The sequence below is a fragment of the Myotis davidii genome, unplaced genomic scaffold (assembly GCF_000327345.1).
Source record: "Myotis davidii unplaced genomic scaffold, ASM32734v1 scaffold1144, whole genome shotgun sequence".
Lineage (NCBI taxonomy): Eukaryota > Metazoa > Chordata > Mammalia > Chiroptera > Vespertilionidae > Myotis > Myotis davidii.
In genome coordinates, this window is record NW_006294766.1 from 323,849 (window position 1) to 332,073 (window position 8,225).

General features: G+C 42.2%; 1 protein-coding gene across 5 annotated transcripts in view; it reads right to left on the reverse strand.

Moving 5' to 3' along the window:
- The window catches only part of ST3GAL6 (ST3 beta-galactoside alpha-2,3-sialyltransferase 6), an 87,063-nt gene that overhangs the window by 78,063 nt on the left and 775 nt on the right, over window positions 1-8,225 (reverse strand). For all 5 annotated transcript variants that reach the window (XM_006769282.2, XM_015567554.1, XM_006769283.2 and 2 more), the window contains exon 2: window positions 2,175-2,256. The gene's annotated coding sequence lies outside the window, so the exon portion shown is untranslated. The remainder of the gene's footprint in view (window positions 1-2,174; window positions 2,257-8,225) is intronic.

Genomic DNA, 8,225 nt, shown 5'->3' on the forward strand with positions numbered 1-8,225 from the left:
GTCAAAAAAAAAATATATGCTCTCTCTCTCTCTCTCTCTCTCTCTCTCTCTCTCTCTCTCCCCTCATCAATTGATCAATAAATAAATTAATTAAAAACAAACACCCCCAGCTAAACCATTGAAAGGCTTGCAGTGACCAAAGGCTCAGGTGGGAGAGTAAAAAGAAAGTCAGCAACGTGAAATGGCAGAAAAAAACATCAAAAAAAGAGCCCTGGCCACCAAATATGTAAAAACAGGTGTGTGTGTGCGCGTGTGTGCGTGTGTGTGTGTGTGTGTGTGTGTGTGTGTGTGTGTGTTTGCTATAGATGGGCCAGATTTGTCCTCCAAGAAACTCAGTGTCTGGAAAACATTTATAGGTACTTAATGATCAGAAAGTACACACATCTCCTAACATCTTGCTTATGAAAACCCTGATTATTTCTAACTTATTTGTAGCGTAGCTGGGATCTAAAAAGAGTGATTAACTAACTTATTTTGACATTTCCCTAAAATATTCTATTGGAAATATTTAGGCCAGCACCATAGAAGGTGCCACTTTTTTTTGTTTGCTTTTTAATAAGACTTTATGTGAGTCAAACTGACAAGCTATGCCAGGGAACAAGATATTGAATGCTCCAGAATGTGCTGCTTATATTAAAATAATAAAATAACACAAATAAAGTAACAATAATATAGCATAAAAATAAACTACATGAACCCTCATACACTGCTGGTGGGAATGCAGACTGGTGCAGCCATTGTGGAGAACAGTATGGCATTTCCTCAAAAATCTAAACATGGAATTTACATTTGACCCAGTAATCCCACTTCTGGGACTATATCCCAAGAAAACAGAAACACCAATCAGAAAGAATATATGCACCCCTAAGTTCATAGAAGCACAATTTACAATAGCTAAGGTTTGGAAACCGCATAAGTGCCCATCAGCAGATGAGTGGATCAGAAAACTGTGGTACATCTACAAATGGAATACTACGCTGCTGTAACAAAGAAGGAACTCCTACCATTTGCAACAGCATGGATGGAACTGGAGAGCATTATGCTAAGTGAAATAAGTCAGTTGGAGAAAGAGAAATATCACAAGATCTCACTCATTTGTGGAATATAATGAACAACATAAACTGATTAACTAAAATAAATCCAGAGACATAGAAGCATTGAACAAACTGTCGAACCTCGGAGGGAAGGCAGGAGAGGGTGGGAAGTGGGGGGAAAGAGATCAACCAAAGGACTTGTATGCATGCATATAAGCCTAACCAAAGGACACAGACAATAGGGGGATGGGGACATGTGCTGGGGGCGGGGGGAGGAAGGGGAAGCCACAGGGGAGAGATCAATGGGGGGAAAAGGAGACACATGTAATACTTTCAACAATAAAGAATTTAAATTTTAAAAATTAAATTAACTACTTTTATTCAAACCTGTGCACCCCTTTAGCAAGAGTTCTTCATGCATTAAATGATGGAGGAGGCAGAGATAAGGGAATATGCACATTTTCTATGCTCAGTAGAGCCAAAGAATAAAAAGAGATTAGACATTTCTTTTCAAATTCCTTGACTCCTTTTTATGGTTAATATAAAGTTCACACAAATATAGATAATGTAATATAATATGTAATAATGTTCCTATATAAGTAAAAGTCTAATATGCAAATCGACCAAATGGCAGAAGAACCAGTTGCTATGATGCACACTGACCACCAGGGGGCAGATGCTCAACTCAGGAGCTGCCCCCTGGTGGTCAGTGTGCTCCCACAGGAGGAGCCCTGCTCAGCCAGAAGCTAGGCTCATGGCTGGCGGGCGCAGAGGCAGTGGTGGGAGCCTCTCCTGCTTCTGTGGCAGCAGTAAGGATGTCAGTCTGACATCCCCCAAGGGCTCCCAGACTGTGAAGACTGTAAGAGGGCGCAAGTGGAGCTGAGGGACACCCCTCCCCATGTGCACGAATTTCATGCGCTGGGCCTCTGATAATATAATAATTTCCAAATATCCACCATATTTTGACAGCAGTGTCCCTTATCTCACAAAGATCATTTACAAGAGCATTCCTTTAACTTTTAGAATCTATCAAAATAAAAGTAAATTAGCCCTAGCCAGTCTGGCTCAATGGATAGAGCGCCAGCCTGCATACCAAAAGGTCCTGGGTACAGTTCCTTGGTTCCCGTCAAGGGCACATACCTTGGTGGCAGGCTCCTCCCCCGTCAGGACTCTACTCTGGGCTCACACAGAAGACAAGCAATCTTTCTCTCTTCCACTCTCCCTAAAAATCAATGGAAACATATCCATGGGTGAGGATTAACCAAAACAATTTTAAATTAATTGCTGTGACTGAAAAGCAGTTAAAAATCCATTCAGACTCTAGTTAAATCCCTTCATTGCTCTTGCCTAACTGCAACTGAATAACCCATTCTCCAATTTTTAAATGCAATTTTATGACATTGTATTGTTTCTATTATATTATAATTATTATACATTACATTATCTAAATTTTATATTAAACATAAAAAGAAGTTACAAATTTTTAAAAAAATCTCTAATCCCTTTTTATTATTTGGTTCTGAGCACAGACAATGTACATATTCCCTTATCGCTGCCTCCCCTACCCCTTAATGCACCAAGGACTCTTGCTAAGGGGTGGACGGATTTGAATAAATGCATTTAATTTAGTATTATTTCATGTATTACATTTTATATTATTTTATATTTTATTTGATTGTGTAATTTTATTCTTTTAATAAAAGCAGCACCTTCTATGGTGCTGGCCTAAATATTTCCAATAGAATACTTCCTAAGAAGAAAACCCCATCAAACAGTGGGCTGATAACCTCTCTAAGGACTCAAATCAGATAGGGCTGGGGGGGCGAGGGGGGAGATGGGCAAGAAAAAACAAATCTAAGAGGCACAGCCTTTACATATTTAGGATTTTAAAGATATGAATACAGAATATCTCTATTAACCAAGAGGATGCCTCCTGGAGACATTGTTCTTCCTCAGAAACATTGTCACCAGGAGCCTCCCCAAGAGCCTGCAGCCGGCCCCCGTCTCGTGCCACCACCTCTCAGTTCCCTCAGCAGGCCCGGGCTTCTCCCCACTCCTCCCGGCTCTCCTAATCTTGCTGAGAAGAGCTTTTTACCTCAGGGCATGTTTGCATCTCCAACTAGGCTAAATGATACCCATTAGAACCAATAATAATAATAAGTGTTGGCTCTGGAGCAAAGCGAATCTCTGCCTACTCAAGGGCATGAAATTGTGTGCGTAAAGATGGTTGGGCGCTATTAAAGAGGGGATGATTTTGCTATTCACATTCTTGGCACACTTATTTCCTCCGTAATGTAACCACAAACCTGACTAACCCAACTCAAATGATCATAAATTACAAATTATGAAAATGAATTGAAAGTTTACTGTAAATGAAAACAAATTTGAGTATCCATCTGACGACATTTTCAGACCAGTTTCTTACTTGTCAGCATTAATACACTATAATATTTTCAAAAAGAAAAACTTTTCAAAAGCAGAAGTATTTTAATTAATATATACACATCCACAGGGATGAATTCACCTTTCATCTCTTTTCTCCAGTGGTAAAGTTTTCGGGATGAAAACCTGATCATTTTAACAGTTATAAAGATGATCATAGTACTTATAAAGATGTTATAACTGTGCTAATATATTAAGATTGTGAGTTAATCCATGGACATTGAATGAGTCATTTGGCAAATGTCTGCTCAATCTATAATGTTCTGGACAATGCACCAGATACAGGGGACACAAGGGTAATAAGACGAGACAGAATCACTGCCCTTTCAAATAGAAATGTGTTCCAGAGTTTATGCCACTACATCAATCGGTAGGAAACAGACACAAAAGCTGAAGGTGTGTTGTTGTTATATACAGGGTGGGGCAAAATAGGTTGGCAGTTGTGAGTACCTGAAGTATAGAGCTTACGCTTGTATTATTATTAAGTATTGCATTATTTTCCAAATGAACAACTGTAAACCTACTTTTGCCCCACCCAGTATAGTAGTGATGATAAGTATGTAATCAAGGAACAGAGCATCTGGCTAAAGAATCTCAAAAACAATTTTATCTCTAAAGAGTGTATCAAGGTTCCCAGAGATTAATATACTAGTGATGATGAACTATTCTGGAATCAAAGGATAACTGATAAAATACTGGGGTAATCTCTTCATTTCTGATAAACCAGCACTATTAGGATTTATTGACATGGACATAAACTTTCATGGTTTAAGAGCTACTGTATGACTGCCAAGATCCTCTACAAAGACCAATGGAAATGAAATTCCACAGGCCTAGCACGTTCCCATGTGAAATATTATGAGTCCTGCCATGGCCACTGAAACTGTACTCTAAAAAGGCCATGGACCTCCCATAACCCACTGCACAGAGGGCAGCCTGGGAGAGGGAGTGGGAGTTCAGGAAAAGGCAAGACTTTTGGATTATTTAGAGTATCGCTTCTTGCAACAATCATTGTCTTGCAAAATATATCAACTGTGATAGAGGGTTTTACGTATGAAGATGACACTGAATATATGGATTTGTTTCAGAGGACAAGAGGAACACTGTGGAGGGTCCCCTGAGACCTGCCTGCTTCTCTCTGTGGCTATGCCAGTGCCCTAGGAGGGAAGGAAAGAGAAAGAGAAACAGGAAAGCACACTGCCCACTAGGTAAAGACTGAGTTAGTCTCTAATTAAAAATGCCCAGCGTCATCCCATTCTAATTAAAACACAATTCAAACTCCTTTCTAAGACTTGAAGGCTTCACATAAGCTGTCTCCTACCTACCTCACGGACTGCATCTCCGCCTCCCTCCCACTTTTTCACTCTTCTTCATCTAGTTCTTCAAACACTCCGAATTCATTCATGCCTCTGGCACTTTGCAGTTGCTGTTCCCTCTGCTAGAATGCTCTTCCTTCTGCTCTTTACTGGACTGGTTCCTTCTCACCATTCACATCTCAGCAAATATCACCTCCTCAGAGAAGCTTTCTGATTGCCCTAAAGTAGCTGCCCCAACCCCTTTCTAGTACGCCCTGTGCTGTATGGTCTTCATAACACTCATTCTCTCAGAAAGGTGCTTTTTCACTTATTTGCATCTTGTTTAATGGCTCCGTTAAACAAGTCTATAAGAGCAGAGGCTTTGTTTTGTTCAACAATGCACAGCCTAACCCCACCACCAGCACCTAGAACATCTGTGACATGGTGGATACTCAGTAAACTGTTTGAATCTCAAGTGCCACCTTATGGATGATCATACAGAAAGTCACCCAGGATCCACTGGAAAACCACTTTCTGCCCCCTTGGCAGGCCCACCTCCCAGCACAGTGACTGTGACCCCCAGCCATACCGACTCCACACCTGCTTCTGCAACCCAGGGAAGGCGAGAGCCACCCTGCTTCCCTCCGGAGACTCCCCAGCTTGCTTGCCATCTCCTTATCTGGAGGCCTTATTCTCCTCATCTCTTGCAGATCTTCCCACCGTGGGAAAGCATTGTTTAAAGAACCCTTCAAAGACCACCATTACATGCTACTGAATAAAATGATGCCATCTGCACACTGAATCTGAGGTATAAGGGGGAAAAGAGAGAACAGGTAAGAAGAGAACCTTTTCACTCAGTTTTCCAGTGTTTAGGACAAGGTTGGCTGCTCTCCTTCCCTTTGTTCTCAGTGGTCCAGGAGGAGGAACGTGCCTGGCTAGGTTCAGAAGGCTGTGGCAGTAAACAGTAGGCTGGTGATCCCCCCTGGATACGCTCTCCAAAAAAAAAGATATATGAACAAGGGAAAGCGACTCAGATCCTACTGCTCCTTACTCCTTTTAGACTCATAACCTCACTCCAGAATCTCATCCCTTCCTATCCCAGTAGCACGGCAGCCAAGATCCTGACCAAGCCAAGACACTACTGATTCCCATGATGAGGAACTGTGCTTCTGACACCCTGATATGAAACCAAAAAGGCAGTTCCTACCGAAACCCTGTGAGGTCTAATGCACACATTCTATTCCACACATCAAGCTTGCTCCAAATCGAATACATTCTTATGTTTAATCCATAAGGATTTACTTGGAAATTGTGCTGTTATCCACTGTAGTTGGGGTTCACAACTACAGGAGAGGTTCCTGTTATCTGTGAGGGTGAGGATGTAGCCCTGGGGAGAATTCTTCCAAACAAGAAGAATAAATAGGCACCTCAGTGAAACTGTATCCAGAATGAAAAGATCTTTTGGAACACACCCCATTGGAGATGACATATACTCCTGAATTTGTCCTGACAGAGCACACCTAAGTGGCATGTCAAAAAGGCAGGGAAGACAGAAGACACCTAATTGATGAAAGTCCGAAGCTGTCGGAGGAAAGGCGAAGTATGCAGACCACCAATGGAAGAAGCCCTGCCTAAGATGTAATGAAGAAGTACGTGTTGATCAAGGGGTAGAGAAGTTGAATGTGTAAGGCAAAGGAGAAAGATATGCACACAGAATGAAAGAATTTGTGAGCAATGAAGCCCATGGAGGCTTCTGGACTGGTACAGGGCACAGGTGAAGCAAACCTTCATGGGATCTATTCTAAGTCACTTAACCTCGGGCAGTCTCGGGTTTTTAACTATAAAATGGGACTAAGCATTCCTGTCTTATAGTGTTGTTGGGAAGATTTGATAAAATAGCTTATGTGAACACACTGGGGATCACAGTGGGTGCCACGGGAGTTTCGTGCTTTCTTCGCCTCCTTGATAAGTACAGCCTGGAATGCGTGTTAAACAGATCTCTGGTCCCAGCCTTGGGTGGAATTGATTTCCGTGGAAGTCAAATGGTAATCTGTATGGTTAGCAAATGAAGCTTATCAGAGAAATTTGGGAAACAGCATATGTCAATTCTCCCCCACAATGTTCCACATGCCGTGGAATACAGATCTCCAACAGAAGAAAACGGCTGCCACTAAGAATTCAGTGGTTCTCAACCTTCTGGTCCTTTAAATACAGTTCCTCGTGTTGTGACCCAACCATAAAATTATTTTCGTTGCTACTTCATAACTGTAATGTTGCTACTGTTATGAATCGTAATGTAAAAAAAAGTTTTTTTATTTTGGTTCTATATAGTATTTTTGATGCTGGTTATGAAAATAGTTTGTAATTATTTTTTCTTCCCATTTTTGTGGTTAAGAATAGTATTTCCTCAGAAAGTTTCTAGATGAAATTATTTAGAATGGTATGTATGTAGCTGGGTTTTGAAGGTAAAGTTTTTAGACGAGTATACTCGTCGACGACTGAAAAAAGAACATTTTGTGAAAACGTGTATACACGTTTCTGCCGGGGAAGGGGTTAATGATATGTCTCATAATGGCATTATTCTGCTAATACCGTCCCTTTCTGAGCCTCAAAGGTTGTTTCTTGTTTGTTTGTTTTTATTGATTTGGGGTATAAGAACCAATTGAATATTTCTCCAAAATCTGAAACACAGTCCAGAGAGCAGTTTCACTTTATTGAGCCATTATAAGGCAGCGGTGCAATCTGGGACTGTGACCAGAAGGTCACATATCCAGGCCTGCGTCCACCGGAGACCTGGAGGTCAGTGTGGACATGAGGCCTTGGGGCGCCACAGCTCCCCACCTGGCTGCCTCCTCACAGCGCAGGGACCTTCCTCTCAGCACCGGCGACTTCCTTAGGAGCCGCGGCGCGCGTGGCTGCTGACACCCGGGCATTCACGTTACTGTTCTCATGCCCACTCCCACCCAGTTTGTAAATACTGCCTTTGAACAGCAAACACCAGACCTCCCGCTCCCAGCCACTCTCTCTGCCCTTTCTACTGAAGACCATAAAGGAAGGAACACTGGGTGGGTTTGTTTTTAGTTTCTGGAAATCAGCTGATAGAATTTATCGTTAAAGGCAAAATAACAGCACACAAGGACCGGGGCTGAGATCTCGGCCTCCAAGTGGCAAGTTATTGCTCCCTTATCTTGAGAACTAAGGGCTGCCTGCGGGAACCCTGCAGTTGTCCTACCGCCACCCGCTCCCCGAAACTGCCTCGGAGCTCGCTTTGTTAGGTCTAGTTCTGTTGTGGCGGGAAGAAGGGTGTCTCGGAATGTTTTTTTAAGGTTAAAGACCAGAACCTTGCACTCGCTCCTGCTCCTATACAGACAGACCTTCTACAAAAGAACAACAGTGAGCGAGGGACCCATCACCCCTCGAGTGCCCCAGCTCCCCTGAAATTAGAAATAGGGCC